Raw genomic sequence first — 17,659 nt, forward strand, 5'->3', positions numbered from 1 at the left:
AATTCACGTTCACTAGGTGTTAGAGTTCAAAGTCCTTTATTATTCAGATTTGTTTCTCTGACTCTAGTAGCTAACTGTGATGAACAGAGCTGTGAAAAGTGAATCACCTATAAGATTCTTACCCTTGGTGTCCATTTTAAAAATTATTATGAAAGTGTGATTTTTTAAGGGTCGAATAGTATTGAAGTATATAAAATAGAAGATGGGTCTGTACCCTTACCACCAAATCTCACGCTGCCGAGGTAATGCTCGGTGCATTTTCTTTTTTTCTTTTTTTTTTTTTAAGATTTTATTTATTTATTTGATAGAGCATGAGCAGGGGGAGAGGCAGAGGAGAGGGAGAAGCAGACTCCCCGCTGAGCAGGGAGCCCGATGCAGGACTCATTCCCAAGACCCTGGGATCATGACCTGAGCCGAAGGCAGACACTTAACTGGCTGAGCCACCCAGGCACCCCTCTTTCTTTTCTTTTTAAAGATTTTATTTGAGAGAGAGCATGGATGGGGTTGGGGGGATGGGGGGCAGAGGAACAAGAAAGACTCCAAACTGAGCAGGGAGCCTGAAACAGGGTTTGATCCCAGGACCCTGAGATCATGACCTGAGCCAAAGTCACGCTTAACCAACTGAGCCACCCAGGTGCCCCCCCTTAAAAAATTAATTTTGAGTGCATAGAAAAATGTCCATAAGAACATGCGCTGAGGGGCTCCTGGGTGGCTCGGCTGGTTAACCGTCCAACTCTTGATTTCGGCTCAGGTCATGATCTCAGGGTCGTGAGATTGCGCCCCATTTGAGCTCCACGCTCAGTGCAGAGTCTGCTTGAGATTTTTCTCTCCCTCCTCCCTCTGCCCCTTCCCCTTCCTTGTGCATGTGTGTTCTTTCTCTCTCTCTCTCTGTCAAATCTAAAAAAATAATTATTTTTCTAATTGACAACCTGAGATTTTTCTGGCAAGAGATGTCTGTGCACGCATTCATGACCTTTAAGATAAACCTTGATAATGGGTCTCATCTCCTTAGAGAATCCACTTATGGTCCTAATTCTGTAAGACAAATTTTTGTAAATTTTGGTGCTATCCTTTAGTGTACTGTTTCTGGCACCTGGTTATCCAGAAGAACAGGCTGTGCTTGGCCTGAAGATAAAAATTGCTTGGACCTTACATGTACAATCACATCCTTCTCACCAAGAACATTTACATGCACAGATACAAGGACTGGAGAAAAAGAGTGTTCTCATATGCCTAACTGGGATTGATGGCAGCCTCATGAGCAGCAGACATGTTCTAGCAGGGCTGTTTGGGTTCAAATCACGGCTGCATAGCTCACTAGCTGTGTGACCTTAAACAATTTAATCTACGCCTCCATTTTTTCGTCCATAAAAATGGGCATTATAGTGGTACTTTATTGATAACGTTCTTGTGATAGAATATCATAACATTGTGATAAAGCCTCGAAGGCGCTTGGAGCAGAGTCCAGTGCGTGGTGAGTGCTGTGTGAGTGTTTGCTGTCCTTAGTGCTGATACGGGTTTTCACTGAGCCACACAGTGGCTTGACTTCATTGTTGAAAACCTAAAAGGAAGAAAATTCTCCCTAAGAACAGTAAAAGTGTTTTCTTCTGTACTTTTATCCCCCAAAATACTGCCTGAATCTGATTTTCATGGCTCATCTTCAAAAGTCACTTTTTGTGTGGTACCCTGCGTTCTCCAAATTAGGAACTTTTTAATATATAAAATTGCGTATGACTTATTTCGCACCTCAGTTGCAGAATTTATAAAATAAATTCTTTCCACTCATTAGGAAACAGGAGGAAGAGGTTTCTGTATTCTTGCCTGGGGCGTAATATGTAAATAAGGTCAAAGAACAGCTGCAAATGAAAGGATACTATAAACTAGAATCCAAAACGCATCGAAATTAATGTTTCATTCCATATTGCTTGATATTTAGGGGGAAAAAATGTGTTTGTGTGTGAGTGGGAGGGAAGCACATCCTATTATCTTAACTACTTGCTAAGACTCTTCAAAATAGCAGTTGGGGTTGAGGCCTGCGCAGGTCCCAACCTGTCCGTGGTTTGGGGTTGCTACCTGCCTCATAAAGTAGATGGTTTGTCTTTGGGAAGCCAAAGTCGTCTTCTCCACTGAGAAAGCCTCCTACATAGTTGACTTTGGCATCTTCCAGGAGTAAGGAGGCAGGGATTGAGGCCTCGCGAGCCTGGGTTTTCAGCTGAGATGGAGAGAAGACCAGAGGTATAACCGGAAAGCCCAGAGCGGGGTGCACTTGCCTCTAGAACTCACACTAGGACCCAGCCTGGGCTTCGTGACAGTGATAGAAGTGGACCCCTTAACAATAACATACTAATAATCATTAAATGAAAATAAAAAGATAGAGGTTGGGCCCAAACTTGAGGTAAAAGAAAACATTACCAAGAGAGCAACCTCGAAACTTGGTTCAATAGATGCAAAGAGTTTCCGAAACAAGGTCATTAACAGGCTTCAGTGAACATATCTGCAGACCTCAATATGGTGATTCGACATCTACGACTCTAGCTTAGTTTGGCAAGAAGGGATTTTTTTTTAATTTTTTAAAAGATTTATGTATTTAATTGAGAGACAGCAAGAGAGAGAGAGCATGAACAGGGTGAGGGGCAGAGGGAGAAGCAGACTCCCCCCTGAGCAGGGAGCCCGATGTGGGGCTCTGTCCCAGGACCCTGGGATCATGACCTGAGCCGAAGGCAGATGCTTATCCGACTGAGCCACCCAGCACCCCAGCAAGAAGAAATGTCTTTAAAAACATAATAGTGGGGGCGCCTGGGTGGCACAGCGGTTAAGCGTCTGCCTTCGGCTCAGGGCGTGATCCCAGCGTTCTGGGATCGAGCCCCATATCGGGCTTCTCCGTTATGAGCCTGCTTCTTCCTCTCCCACTCCCCCTGCTTGTGTTCCCTCTCTCGCTGGCTCTCTCTATCTCTGTCAAATAAGTAAATAAAATCTTTAAAAATAATAAAAAATAAAAACATAATAGTGATCCATTTCCTGTTACACAAGTAGACTGATCAAGACTCTAACATGTGATTAAGCACTCAAGCTCCACTGTTCAGCTGCCTGGGTTCAAATTTCAGCCCTGCCACTTACTAGTGGTGTGATTCGTCTCTTCATGCCTGTTTCTTCATTGGTAAAATGGGCATACTAATAGTACTTGTAGATTTATTGTAGTTAAATGAGCTAATAAATGTAAGTGCTTAGAATAGTGCTTGGCACAAATTCAGCAATAAATGTTCTCCCTGTCGTTATCATCATCATCCTCATCATCAGGCTTCAGCTCCAAGCTTATTGACTCCGGCCAGTATACAGTATCAACATTGGTAGGCAGCTGACGCAGAAAATAAAGATACTGATATCTGTTAGGTCTATTTGCCAAGTATTTGCCATGCACAAGTATATTCTTATTTAATCCTTAGGATTCATTCAACAATTATTTACCAAGCTCCTACTATGCGTCAGTCCACAGTCCCCACCTTAGAACGTCTCCAGTCGTGAAAAGGCACTGTCCTAGATGATGGGTGAAATAGACCGTGCCCTCAGCAGGCTTACTTAAGAATAAACCGAGGCTCAGGAAGGTAAAACAACTTTCCTAAAGCCCCTAACTGTGAACTTGGGAGCAGAGAGCTGATTCGAATGCAGCTCTTGAATGTAAGATCTATGCAGCTGTAAACGATTGGCTGCTGTCTCCGCACCCTGCTCAAGCAGGCTGGAACTTTCTCTTCTACCTGCTATAAATAATGGAGTGAGGGAGAGCTGTTTTATTTCTGTCGGGCCACGCACTGACAAGCACAGATGGCTCTAAAGCTGAGAAACTGCTTCATTCTCCTGACGTGCAATGAAGGGGACAGATTCTTGGATCTAAAGCTGGTAGGGAGGGATGCCTGGGTGGCTCACTTGGTTAAGTGTCTGCCTCTGGCTCGGGTCATGATCCCAGGGTCCTGGGATGGAGTCCTGCATCGGGCTCCCTCCTCGGCGGGGAGCCTGCTTCTCCCTCCCTCTGCCTGCTGCTCTCCCTACTTGTGCTCTCTCACTCTCTCTGTCAAGTAAATAAATAAAATCTTTAATAAATAAATAAATAAAGCTGGTAGAGCCACACAGGCTTGAACTCTGCTGTTGGTACCACTAAGCATCCATTATGTGCTAGGTCCTCAAAAGAATAAAAGGGCCTTCACTGTCCTGATTTCTCCTGATATTGGACCTTTTAAAAAATGTGTTTTCTGGGGCGCCAGGGTGGCTCAGTCGTTAGGCATCTGCTTTCAGCTCAGGGCGTGATCCTGGGATTGAGCCCCACATCGGGCTCCTCCGCTGGGAGCCTGCTTCTTCCTCTCCCACTCCCCCTGCTTGTGTTCCCTCTCTTGCTGGCTGTCTCTATCTCTATCAAATAAATAAATAAATCTTTTTTAAAAAATGTGTTTTCTAGCAAAGGTATACCTGCTCATATTATTTTTTAAAGGTTTTTTTTTTTTTAATTTATGTAATCTCAACACCCCACATGGGGCTCAAATTCATGACCCTGAGATCAAGAGTCGTGTACTCTTCCACTCAGCCAGCCAGGTGCCCCAATCTGCTTGTAATTTTAAAAAGTCAAAAGCACTACACGACACATACCAAAACATGTCCACCAACCCACTGCTCCCTGCTCCTTAGTCCCTCTTCAGAGAGTCAATCACTTTTGCTTATATACCATTCTTTCTTATCAATTTTATTATTATCTGCTGACTTTCTATTTTGGTAGTAGAGGATTTAGTGTTCTTATATCATTATTCCCATTTCCCTCTCTCCATCCCAATATAGTTATTTCACAATTTTTTTAAAGATTTTATTTATTTGAAAGAAAGTGAGGGAGAGAGAGAGTAGGGGGAGGGGCAAAAGGAGAGGGAGAAGCAGACTCCTCTGCTGAGCAGGGGCTCAATCCCAGGACCCCGGGATCATAACCCAAGCCAAAGGCAGATGCTTAACTGACTGAGCCAGCCAGGCGCCCCCTATTTCACAGCTTTTGGAAAATCAATAGTCAGTGTTTACATTTTGATTATGTAAATATTGTTTCTTGCCTCACTCATGGTCCTGGCAGGAAACAACCAGCACCCTCAAATTGGGGAATTTGAGGAGATTAATAAGAGGATTATTTACAAAGGAGTGGGCAGAGAATAGAGAAACTGTAGGAATAGTGCAGTACCCCAACTTACCAGGCCCAGGCCTGATGAGGTGATTGAAAGGAGTGGTTCCAGGGGAGAAAACAGGAGTTAAGGGACACAGCCCACCCATGGTCCCATGGGGAGAAGGTCTGCCTCTCCCTCTCAGTCTCCTCCAGGGAAGGCAGAGGCAGAGGGCATGGGACACCACTGCTGCGTGGTTCATTCAGGTCAGTCCCCCAGAACCCAGAGCAAGGTTGGGGAAGAGGAGAGTGGCCCGGCAGGCAAATAGAAGTCCGGCCCTGCAGCCAGGCAGGAGACTAGAACCAAGTTCTCTTTTCTTTTCTTTTCTTTTTTTAAGTTTTTAATTGCAGTTAATATTACGGTGTTATATTCGTTTCAGATGCACAATATAGTGATTCAACAATTCTATACATCACCCTGTGCTCACCACGACAAGTGCACTCCTTAATCCCCATCACCTATTTCCCCCATCCCCCCACCACGCCACACCCCATCCCCTCTGGTGACCATCAGTCTGCTCTCTATAGTGAAGAGTCTGTTTCTTGGTTTGCCTCTTTCTCTCTTTTTTTTCCCTTTGCTTGTTTGGTTTTTTTAAATTCCACATATGAGTGAAATCATATGGTATTTGTCTTTCTCTGACTTTGCTTAGCATTGACCAGCTTTTTTGTCTTTCCTGGAAAACCTCACTACAGTCGGCAGTTTGCTTGATCTTCTAACTCCTGTGGCTGCTTCTCCTCCGAACAGCGGAAGACCTATGAAACCCCTCAGCTAGCCTTGTATTTGAGTAAGACACTTGAAAGCCAATTTGAAACTCAGTGTGCAGAAGCAGGCCTGTCAGGTAGAGGGCTTGCTAAGGGTCACTGGGGAGGGAAGCCTGCTTTCCACCCAGGCCTCTTCAAATGTCAGTATTGGGGGACTTTTCTCTGAGGCCATTTAGTCTCTCCAGGGAAGGTGCGTCCGTGTTTCTACCTGGGAATGGAAGCCTAGATGCTCGCTTTCTGGGAATTGCCTCAGGAACCGGATTCTCTGTTCAGCATATGGACATTCTTTTCTGCTCCTGTATTTAGTACCATTCACACCTCTCACTGTGCTTGGGTCCTGATTCCTCTTCCCAAGAATAAACCTCCCTTTTTCAGTGAGGGTAGACACGGGAGGCAGTTGTTCTGTTTCACTGGCTGGTGATAGGTGTCTAGGAGTCCAAGAGTCCCTTGTGTCCCTTGTTCCAGCCCCACACTTCGCTCCTACCTTCCACCGTAGCCGCCCCCCTCAGTGCCTAGTTGCAGGTAAGGCGGCCTGTACCTCTTCCCTACGTCCCTCTGTGGGTGCTTGGATTTCACTCTGGTGTGAGTCAGCTGATTTGAACTTGGGAAAACTTTGTCGGCAGACATCACCTGCACTTGTGTCCTCTCCCGGTCTCCTCATCTTTGTGTGATTATACCTTTGTGTGCTCTTTCCCCATCAATTTAGTTTAGCTGAGATAAACATATGAATGCAATCCACCATGTTGAACCAAAGGTCCTCTAGTGATGAATTTTGGAGAAGTTTTATTTTAGGTCTAGATGAACGGTCATCAGTTCATGACTAGAGGCCCCATAAGGTGATTGCTCACAAATCAATATTACCCAAACCCCTATTAGCTGGCCTCAGTTCCTTGTGATACAGTAGGCCAAAGTTCCTAATGTCCTCCCTTGACATGAGCATGTCACATGATTCTCCTACTAAGTTCTTCACTAGTCCGGTGTTTTCTAAGTGTGGTTAGCACACCTCCAAGGGCTTGACCAAGTATCAGCTGAAAGAACATTTCAAAATTGTAATTGTAATAGCTATGCATTGTATTGTGTATATATATATATATATATTTATGTAAATATGTATATGTATTTATATAAAATATTTGTATAAAATAAATATATATATTTAAATATAACTAGTGTATCAGGCCCATATTTTGCTAAGGATGAATCAAAGTAAAACAGTGAATCAATTTAAAGAAAAGTGTTGGGGCACCTGGGTGGCTCAGTTGGTTAAGTGTCCGCCTTCAACTCAGGCTGCGTTCTTGGGATTCTGGGGTTGAGCCCCAGGTCAGACTCCCTGCTCAGTGGGGAGTCTGCTTCTCCCTCTTCCTCTGCCCTTCCCCCCATGTACTCTCTCTCTTTCAAATAAATAAAATCTTTAAATAAATAAATAAATAAATAAATAAATAAATAAATAAATAAATAAATGTGTCGAGGGGGCACCTAGGTGGCTCAGTCAGTTAAGCATGTGACTCTTGATCTCACTGCGGGTCTTGATCTCAGGGTCCTGAGTTTGAGCCCAGCATGGAGCGTACTTGAAAGAAACAAAGAAAGAAAAAAAGGAGGGAGGGGAGGAGGGGAAGGGAGGGACGAAGAAAAGTGTTGAATAAAGAATAGTCTAGGTACTGTTCAGGAATGGGAAGCATTGTGACAATGACTGCAATTTGGTAAACGCTAATCCTGCTGAGTTGCAACCAGCTAGTGCTACGTGATCCGGAAAGGAGACTTAAGCACATTTCTTTCCAAAATAGCCCTGGGATGTATGCGCGTCTCAGACTGCTGGTCTGCAATCTAGAATGGAAACTAGAATTGCCCACTGGTGGCCTTCCTCGCCGAAATCAGTTTGTTTCTGTGCAGGGAATGTAGAAATGCTTCTGCCCTGGTCTGAGTTAGCTGATTCTGAATTGCAAGAGGCTGTCTGCAGAGGGTGTGAGCTGGAATATCAAAGCAGACCTCCTAGAAACTGCCTCCCTCGTAGGGTTGAATTTCTGCTGCCGGGGACCTCCCTTCCTTTGCACCTTGCTCCTGGGGCCCTGGGCAGCTAGGTGAGCACATGGGAGGGGTTGGTAATTGACAGTTACCTGGTGTGCTTAGTTCTTAGCCTCAGGGAGGGCAGCTGGCTCCTTGCCTGTCTTAAAAGTGCTCCTGGTCTGTCTCCAGCCCAGACAAGGCAGTGCCAGTTGGGAAGCGTGTGGTATCAAAGGTCTCTCCTGGCTCCTAGGGGTTGTCCCCCTTATTAGATTGAGCTCTTAAGAGCTTCCCAGAAAGTGTCCCAGAAGTGCAACATTCCAGATCTCCCCAAAGGGATAGAAAAGGGAACTAATATTTATTGAGCACCATTTATTTACGTCTTTACTTATTTTAATTTTTAAAGATTTTATTTATTTGTCAGAGAGAGAAAGTGAGAGCACACAAGTAGGGGGAGCTACAGGCAGAGGGAGAAGCAAGCTCCCCGCTGAGCAAGTAGCCCAATGAGGGACCCGATCCCAGAACCCCAGGATCATGACCTGAGCCAAATGCAGACGCTTAACCAACTGAGCCACTTAGGCGTCCCTTGAGCACCATTTATTATGCCCAGAGTTTTACATTTAAACATCACAACAATCTATGAAAATGGTATTATCCCCATTCTACAGAGGCTCCATGAGATCAAGTAACTTGCCCAAGTTCTCACAATAAGTGGCAGAGCCAGGAGTCAAACCCAGAGTAGTATGAGGCCAAAGCAAAGAGCCGTAGTCGGGGAAAGACACGGAGCAGAACCTGTCTCCTGGAGACGCATGCCTCCCTTGGTGGCTGTCTGGATGTTGCATGGCTATCTGTCTTTCCAACCTGTGAGAAAAAGAAAACAGAGGAAAACCAGGGCCTCGAAGGCAGAGGCTGCCTTTCTGAATCCACGCAAGAGGCAGAAACTGGCCTGTGTGTGGCAATGGCCAGGCAGCATGGCCAGCTTAGGGTGGCGAGGAACACCCATGCATTTTCTATCATAGACTAGAGACACCATAAAAAACGGAAACTTGTAGCCCCTCCCTGACCAGCCCAGCCCAGTATATATAACTGACTATAACACTAAGTAATAAGGTGTTCCTCTTTTTTTTTTTTTTTAAGGTTTTATTTGTTTAAGAGAGGGAGAAAGTGAGCAAGGAGAGAGAGAAGGAGCAGGGATGGGGACAGAGGGAGAAAGAGAAGCTTCTGAGCCCCTGCTGAGCAGGGACCCCCCCCCCCACCACCAAAGACGTGGAGCTTGATCCCAGGATCCTGGGATCATGACCTGAGCCAAAGGCAGAAGCTTAACTGAGCCACACAGGCACCCCAAGGTGTCCCTCTTTAAAAAAAAAAAAAGCCCAAACACCACCCCCCCCAAAAAAAAACCCCAACCAAAACAAAGTTGGATAAGGCAGGCATTATATGCAGGTCTTAGAGCAGCCCTCACCTGAGGACGAGGTTAGCCTAGGCCTCGGTGCCGGGCCAAGAATAATTCTGTGAACCAGTTACAGTCCAAAATAAATGAGAGACAGAACAGTGACCACAAACCCAGCTCTCTCTTCAGCTCATTTCCTGAGATAAGGAAATGGCTTCTTGAGCAATTCCCCTGTGGCAAGTCCTTCTGTTTGCATTAAAGCTATTAGATGGCTTCTGTTATTTTTTCTGGCTCACGGCTGCATAAAGCTCACAAGGGTTAAGTGACTTGCTCAGAAACATACGGGCAGTAGAAGCAGAGAACCCAGCAGAGAAGCAGCGGAACCCAAGTCTGTCTGGCTCCCAAGCCAGAGGTTCCCACTGAGACCGTCCTTCTGAGGGATACCGGGTTTGATGCAGCCTAGAGGACCTCCGTGCAGATCGAGGCCCTGCTGTCCGTGCCTCCGTGTCGTGGAGGAGATGAGAAAACGTCTCGCTGTGTGGCAGGGGCGGGAGCGAGACGTCTGTGTTCTGTATGGCCGGGACAGAAAGATACACAGGGCCTCCTCCTCCGAGGGGGTCACTTGGGTTTTGTGCTCCCCACCCCCTCCACCCTCAGGTCTTAGCAAAATGGCACCGAAACGGGCTGGCGGGCGCTGCCCCAGATAGTCACTTTGCCCCCGGTGCATTCCTGCTGCTCTCCTGGGCGAGGGAGCAGCCTCTGGGCAGCCATGCCTCATGTAAACCTCATCCATTTTCTGCTTCGTTAGGTCCCTGAGAGTCTGCCGCTCCGAGAGAGTCCTCTTCAGGAAGGCCTAGCAATGTCCTTGGGAGCCTGCTGACAGGAGCTCTCGTCCGGGACAGTAGCTGCTCCTGGTCGCCACGCGGGAGCCTCCCGGTGCCTCTGGGCTGGCTGGTCTCTGAAGCGCAGCGACAGTCCGTCTGGCCCTGTGACCTCCCTAAGACTCAGTTCCTATTTCTAAAGCGGAGATAATGATGGGCAGTCGTGAGGACTGAATTCGAGAATGCCCTTAAAGGGTTCGGTAGGAGAGCTAGGGACATAGGAAATGTTCAGTAGACATGGGAGTGATCATTCTGGCAATTCTCACAATCTGGACCCACGAGGTTTCGCCTCCTGGCACTGAGAAGCCCCCTTCGGCAGTCACAAGGAGTTTCAAAATAGCTCAAATCCTTGGCTGGCCCTTGGGCAAAGTGGGAGTGGGGATCCCAGCGAGGACCACGGCAGCACAAAGTGAGAATCCGCCTTCCTCTGCGGCCCACCTTCATCGAGCCCCAGAGTTAGGGCACATCTTTTTAAAACTCCCACCCGCTGCCTCCACAATTCCCTTAGATGTTTTCTCTGCTGCTTTATTACGTGTATCAACAGCCTGTAGACCAAAATCCGGCTCCCCTCTACCATCCTATATAGTCTTAGGCCAGCTGGGGTTCTCGATTCTGCATCACAAAAGCCCAAAGAACAAGTTGTGCAAAGACAAACTCCCCTCTGGGGGGGGGCGCAGACAGGAGTGCTCCGGGGAGCAGGGGAGGCTGTGAACACTGGCCTGGTACTGTATACCTACAGCCAGATTTCAGGCCCGCTCCCCCGCCCCCCACAACCCAGCAGTGCTGTCCTTGGAAGCAGAGACGTGCCTATCTCTGAGCTGAGAAGAGAAGCGTGAGGCACCAGAAGCAGTCCCACTTGGCATTCTGATTTCTTTTTCTCCTGGAAACAGAACCTCTCTGAAGACACCTCCCCAGTTCCGTCCCTGCCAGCCCCCCCTCCCCCTGCTCCATCAGGAGAGCTGACAAGGGAGCAGGTCTACCCATCCTCTCATTCTCACCAGGATAGAGCTTCCCACAGTCTCACCAGGAAAATGGAGTCTTTGCCTCCTCATCAATGACCCCCTTCCCTGGTTGAGAGCCTGCCAGCACCTCAACTGCCCCAGGAGCTGTTTTGTGGGGTGAGGGATGGCAAGGAACTGGGATCATTGCCTAATCCATTGCACTCTGTCTCCTGCACCGCCCCTAACCCCTCCGCCAGGAAGAGCAAAGTCTAAAGCCAACCAACATGTGGTGGAATTTTCAACTTTCACCCATTGCCCTGAAGAGGGTTTAACACCAGAGTCCCACTACCTTGCCTTGGGGGATCGATTCCACATGGGGGAAAGGGGGTGGGCTTCCCAGTCTGCCCCCATTTCAGGACCTTTCTCAAAGACCTGATGGGTTTAAAGTCTTCCAGGGCAGCCCAGCCTGACTCCCTCCCTAGGCCGTTCCCAGGGATGACACTGAGGTGCGGTGGGCCTGCGGCGACAGTCAGCCTTCCTGGCGTCTACAAAGGAGCTCTGCCAAGGGTGCTGGCTCTGGATTGTTGCCCAAGGCAGGAAGCTGAGGCCCCCAGTTACCATGGAGATGCCGGCACAGCCTGTGCCCATCTGTGGCTGATGGAGAAGGAGGAGAAATGTGGTTGCTTCAGAACTGGCTGAGACTCAGGAGGGTCTGTGACATCAGAAGCCTGCTGCTAAGGGGCCTAGAGAGAAGGCTGAGGCTGCGGTGGCCTCGTGCCAGTCCTGTAGCTTTAATGGCTGGGGTGTGGCCTCCTGCACAGTGAGGCCTCACTGCCAAGCTGCCAACCTCAGTCAAAGTCTGTTGGAAGAAGCTCTGATACAGTGGAAAAACCCCAGGATTCGGAGACGAGAGTGAGAGCCCCACCCACAGTGCCAGGATAGAGCCCAGGCTGGTTGAGAAGACCGAGTGTCTGGTGCAGTGACAAAGTACTGGGCTAGTTGGGAGGTTCCAGACCCTTAGTCACCCCCCCCCCCGAAACACTATGGGAGCCAAGAGCACTTCACTTCCCCTCACCGAGCCCTCGTGCCCCACAGGGAATGTTTGCCCTGTGGGCCAGAGGAGATAGCTGAGAGGCCCTGCAGTGTAAGCAACGCAGGGGCAGGCGTGAGGGGCCGGTCTCCCTCAGATTCAATGGCTAAAGAAGGGCCGAGGCTGGGAGGGCCTCCCCTAGGCTTTCATCCCTTCTGTGGCTAAAACTGGAGGATGAGCTAAGTTGAAATGTCCTCTGACAGGGCCTGACATGGCAAGTGTGTTTGTACAAAGGGCAGCGTTTGGCCCCGCACACACGCGCGCTGTGCAAGCTAATGGAGTGCCAGGGAGAGGGAGGCTGATTAGATAAGGCCCTGGAGCAGCCCTGGGACAGATGAGCTGCCTGGACCTTTCTGCAGCCCCGTCACATTTGCCCTTTGAGATCCCGGCAGCAGAGGGCTGGCTAAGTGCTTTCCAGGCTGTGGAGCAGCGAGGGAAAGACAGAGGGGCAGAGTGGGGAAGGAAAGCTAGTCTGGGAGTGTGCCATCCACCTGGCTGCTTTCCAGCTGTGTGGCCTGGGGCAATTCCATTTTTTTGAAGTTTCCACAGTCTCACCAGTAAAATGGAGGTAAAAAATTCCTGCTCTGCTTTCTTCTCCTGGTTGAAGTGAAAAGAGCACTAGAGATGACAGCCACCAGAGGCAACACACTAATGAGGGACCCAGTGAGCTTTATCTAGCTACGGGGGAGGCCTTCTTTTCTTCACCAGACCCACCACAGCCTGAGATCCTTCTTGGGGTACCTGGGAAGCTCTCCTTTGCTTCTCTCTCTCTTTTTTTTTTTTTTTTAAGATTTTATTTATTTATTTGACACAGATAGAGACAGCCAGCAAGAGAGGGAACACAAGCAGGGGGAGTGGGAGAGGAAGAAGCAGGCTCGCAGCGGAGGAGACTGATGTGGGGCTCGATCCCAGAACGCCGGGATCATGCCCTGAGCCGAAGGCAGATGCTTAATGCCTGAGCCACCCAGGTGCTCCTGTCCTTTGCTTCTCTTAACAGAATCTCTTGCTCCCTTGGGAGCCAGAACCCCTTCTAGTACCCTCAAAATATGAGGTGGGACTGCCTTTTCAGGCCAGGGTCCTCTGAACAGGCTCAAAGTACAGGCAGAACCTAAGTGGGGTACAGCTAGATGAATAGCTGTGCAGAGCAGTTTAAACAAAACCCCAGGGCCCACAGACCCAAATTTCAGTGAGGGTGCCCTGCCAGTCAGCGGCTGCCCAAATAAGACCTCCGTTCCTTGCCCACAGGAAATTACAAATAGACTTGTCTGACTTTATTCACGGTTACAATTGCTTTGATCTTCTTGGAATTTTACAGGAAATTAGCCTTCTCTTTTAAGCCAGGGCTTGGAATGTAATTCCTCATTTGGTAAGGTTTAAAGGTTTAAAGAATTCCTTAAAGAATCAAAGAGAGATGGGTTCCTGTTATCAGTAATTTAGTCTCAAAGCCCAGGGAGACTTTTCATTAATAAATTCAACAACCAACCAGTGCCTTGGGAATTCTGGACCCAGTTTTGGAACTAATATTGGGGACAAGAGAATGCTAGGCATGGGATTCTTGTTGCCGGGGGTGCAGCCAGGCCCCTTGAACGTCGGCCTCCACCCCAGGAGCAGCCCAACTCACTTCCCCAAACGGAGGGCAGTTTTGCCTCTGAGTTCTGAGCCATCGTAAAAATAAAGGTATGCATGGAGGCTTGATTCATGAACTCAGAAGGTGTTAGAACTGGCAGAGATCCTCTTATGTTTAGTCAAGGATGTTGAGGCTACAGAAGGAATGTGACTGCCACAATGTCACTCAGAGGTCCATGACCAAGCCGGGGCAAGACCCAGGTCTCCTGACCCTCAGGTCAGTGTCACCTCTCCACCAGGCTAACCACTCATTTTGGCTAAGCCATGCCTATCACTGTCCTTGCCACCCAAGATGGCAGAGGGAAAGGCTGTCACAGCTTCCCACAGTCCTCCCCTGCGGTGATTAGATAAGGGACACTTTATACGCTGGGGATTGTCTACCTTGGAGAGGCCTCAGGACTCCCTCTGTAGCACTGATTTGGGGGGCCCTCAGTTTGGAAGCCACTTATATTCTGGTGACAGAAAGCTCGAGGCCTCCCTCCCAGCTAGGATAAGATGGAGAAGAAAGGGCACAGGTCTCATTTCTTTTCCTTGGGTGGAAAGTGGCTGGAAGGTGCTTTAGTGCATTCAGGCTGCTGTAGGAAAATACCACAGATTGGGTGGCTTATAAACAACAGGAAATTATTTTTCACAGTTCTGGAGTCTAAGAAGTCCAAGACCCAGGCTCCAGCAGGTGTCTGGTGAGGGCCCACTTCCGAGTTCATAGACAGCTGTCTCTTCACTGTGTCTTCACATGATAGAAAAGGCAAGGAAGCCCCTCTTTTTTAAGGGCATTAAACCTGATCGTGATGGCTCTACCCTCATGATCTAATCATTTCCTGATGGCTCCACCTCCCAATGCTATTGCATTAGGGATTAGGTTTCAACACAGGAGTGGGGGGCGTGGGGAGGGGAGGGGCCACAAACATTCAGTCTATAGAAAAAAGAACTCAGAGTTTCCGAGGTGGATTCTGTTAGATGATCCTGTAAAGAATGAACTCTGGAGGGAGTAACACTCCAAGCCAAAAAGAGAAACAGAGGCAGCTTCTAGTACCTGACAATGAGAGCAGCCTGGAAGAGGGGTAGGGAGAGGGGTGGGGAAGAGGCACCTGGGTACCAGTAGAGGGGGCACCCAGGAGAACTTGAGGAATCAGGGTGGAGTCTTTGGCTTCCAGTCCCATCAACTGAGAGGTGGATGGGGTCGGGGGCTGATGAGAAGCAGTCTTCCAGGCCTGGGCAGCTGCTCTCTTGCCAGAGAGAGGAGCCTCGGCTTTGGCCCGGACGCAGCAGGGCCTGGCCTGACGCAGACAGAGACTGATGAAACCGGCTGCATCTTGGGCTCTGCAACTCAGGAAAGCCATCAGCTTTACAAACATGGAAAAGGTGAAAGAAAGCGGGGCTGCGGGGCTTTGTGGGGTGTGTCAGGAAAGCGAGTGTTCTGTGCAGTTGTGGGTGGAGCTGTGTATGTTCTGCGTTCTTGTGTATTATTACAAAACAAGGTGTGTCGCCCCACCCTGAACCTCTTTCCATGACCTTGCAACTACCTTGTTTTCACTCTCTCTCTCCCATTCTCCCAAAACATCTATGACTTCCGCTGACCACCAAAAAACAACAAAAACACCCAAATTCATAGCCCAGTATTTAAAGCTGAAGATTCCACCAGACACAATTCGAATTTCCTGCCTCCATGCATTTGCTCACCTTGCATTCTCTGCTTTCTTAACATCTGACCTTCAGCAGTTGAAGTCTCTCTCTAGGCTAAGCTCAGATGCCTGCCTCTCCCAGGAAGCCTTCTCTGATACCCCTGACCAAAGGACCCTTCTCTCTTCTGAATGCTAGAGCAATTTTTTCCTATCTCTTTTGAGGTAGTGTTATATTCTATCTTACACTTTAACCACAGGGAGGAATGCTGTTGGTCTCCCCCCCATTGAATGGTATAGTCTTTGAAGACTTACACATTTGTCTCATTCATTGTTATATCCCCAGCACCTAGCATTGTGCCCTTTGCATAGGGGTCATCTAATCAAAATATATTTAAAAAACAGATAAACATATGTGCTGGGAGTATGGAGATAAAGGGGAAAGTTTCTTCCGTCCATGAGGAGCTCACAATCCAGTGAGAAAAAGAAAGGAGCTGCAATAGAATTAGTTTAATATAAAGCTCAGGCAACAGCATTTGCGCTATGAGTCTGGGGGTTTGGGGAAGGCAAGGATGGTGGCAAGGTGGAGAGCATGCAGGTTGAAGGAGCCGCCTGGGTGGAAGTGCATGGCATATCTGGGGAAGGTAGTAGGGAGCGTTAGGACTGGCATGTAGGAAGCATGCAGGAAAATAGGAGATAAGGCCAGAGAGGGGATGTGGGCACTGCATCACAGAGGGCCTAGAGGGCCTTTCAAGGAATTTGGAGTTTATTATTATTATTTTTAAAGATTTTATTTATTTATTTGAGAGAGAGAGAGAGGGAGAGAAATCACGAGCAGTGGGGGGTGGGGGCGGTGGAGGAAGAAGCAGGCTCCCCCCTGTGCAGAGAGCCCTGATGTGGGGCTTGATCCTAGGACTCCAGGATCACTTGAGCAGAAGGCAGACAGTCCACCGAGTGAGCCACCCAGGCACCCCTGGATTTTATTCTTGAGGCCCTCGAATGAGGAGCCATTGAACTTTCTTGAGGAGGAGTGTAACAAATACTTAATGGAGGAAAGACTCAGCACTGTATTTTGGGTGGACACTAGTCTTTGGCCAGATCCATTTTAAGAAAATCTTATATTGGTTGCTGAGCACCACCCATTCTCTGAGGCCAGCCTGTCCCCTGGTCAAGCCACCTTTTTGTGAGATGTTCCCTTTTAAAGGGGCCATCCTTGAAGAACCGTTGGCTAGATTGGAGAAGTCTGTTCTGCCCTCTGAAACCGTGGTTTTCTGACCCATCCCACGGGTCCCACATTCTGCTTGGACTGTAGCACAGAAATTCTTCTGTTTGGACTGTATTAGGGTTCTCCAGAGAAACTGAACCAAGAGGAGATATAACGAGATTTATTATAAGGAACTGGCTCAAACAATTATGGAGGCTGAGAAGTCCCAAGATCAGCCCTCTGTGAGCTGGAAACCCAGGACAGCAGGTGGCGTAAACTCCGATCCAAGTCTAAAGGCTTGCAAAGCAGGAGTGCAGATGGTTTAACTACCAGTTTGAGGGCAGGAGAGGATTGATGTCTCAGCTCAGCAGACAGGCAGGGACACCCAGCGACATCTACTATCTGTCACTGAAAACGACACTTTCTGAGCGCAGGATTGGCTGGGCCCCCTCCATAATTTGACTTTTGTGGAGTCGGGGGTGAGGGGAGGAGATGGGGCAACGTCCTGTACAGTAAAAAACCATAGGCTTTGGAGTCAGTCCTAAAGAATCAGCTGAAATCATTTATTAGTTGTATGACCTTGGCAAAGTCATGAATCTCTCTGAGCCTTGGCTTCTTATCCGCAAAATGGGGATAATTATGCCTACTCCAAAGAGTACCGTGAAGATGAGTATAAGTATTCCCTAGCTTGCTGCCTGGCACATAGGAGGTGCTCGGTAAATTTTGTACTTGTTTAATGGTACTCGTTTTATTCATATTTGTAGGGTTAAGTAGAGGTTCCTGGTCTGCAAAGAAGGAAGCTATGCTTGAAGGGAGCTGTTAGGTGCCTTAATTTAGGGGGCTGAAAACTTTCTGCCTAGAACACTTTCAGAGGTCATTCCAGAGTCCTCCTGGTGAGAGTTCTTACCGGTCTCCCCAGCCTACCTTCTATTCTCTGAGCTCTGCCCTCCTGCCAGCAGCTGT

The sequence above is a fragment of the Ursus americanus genome, chromosome 24, assembly GCF_024610735.1.
Source record: "Ursus americanus isolate L20-20 chromosome 24, mUrsAme1.1.p, whole genome shotgun sequence".
In the NCBI taxonomy this organism is placed as follows: Eukaryota; Metazoa; Chordata; class Mammalia; order Carnivora; family Ursidae; genus Ursus; species Ursus americanus.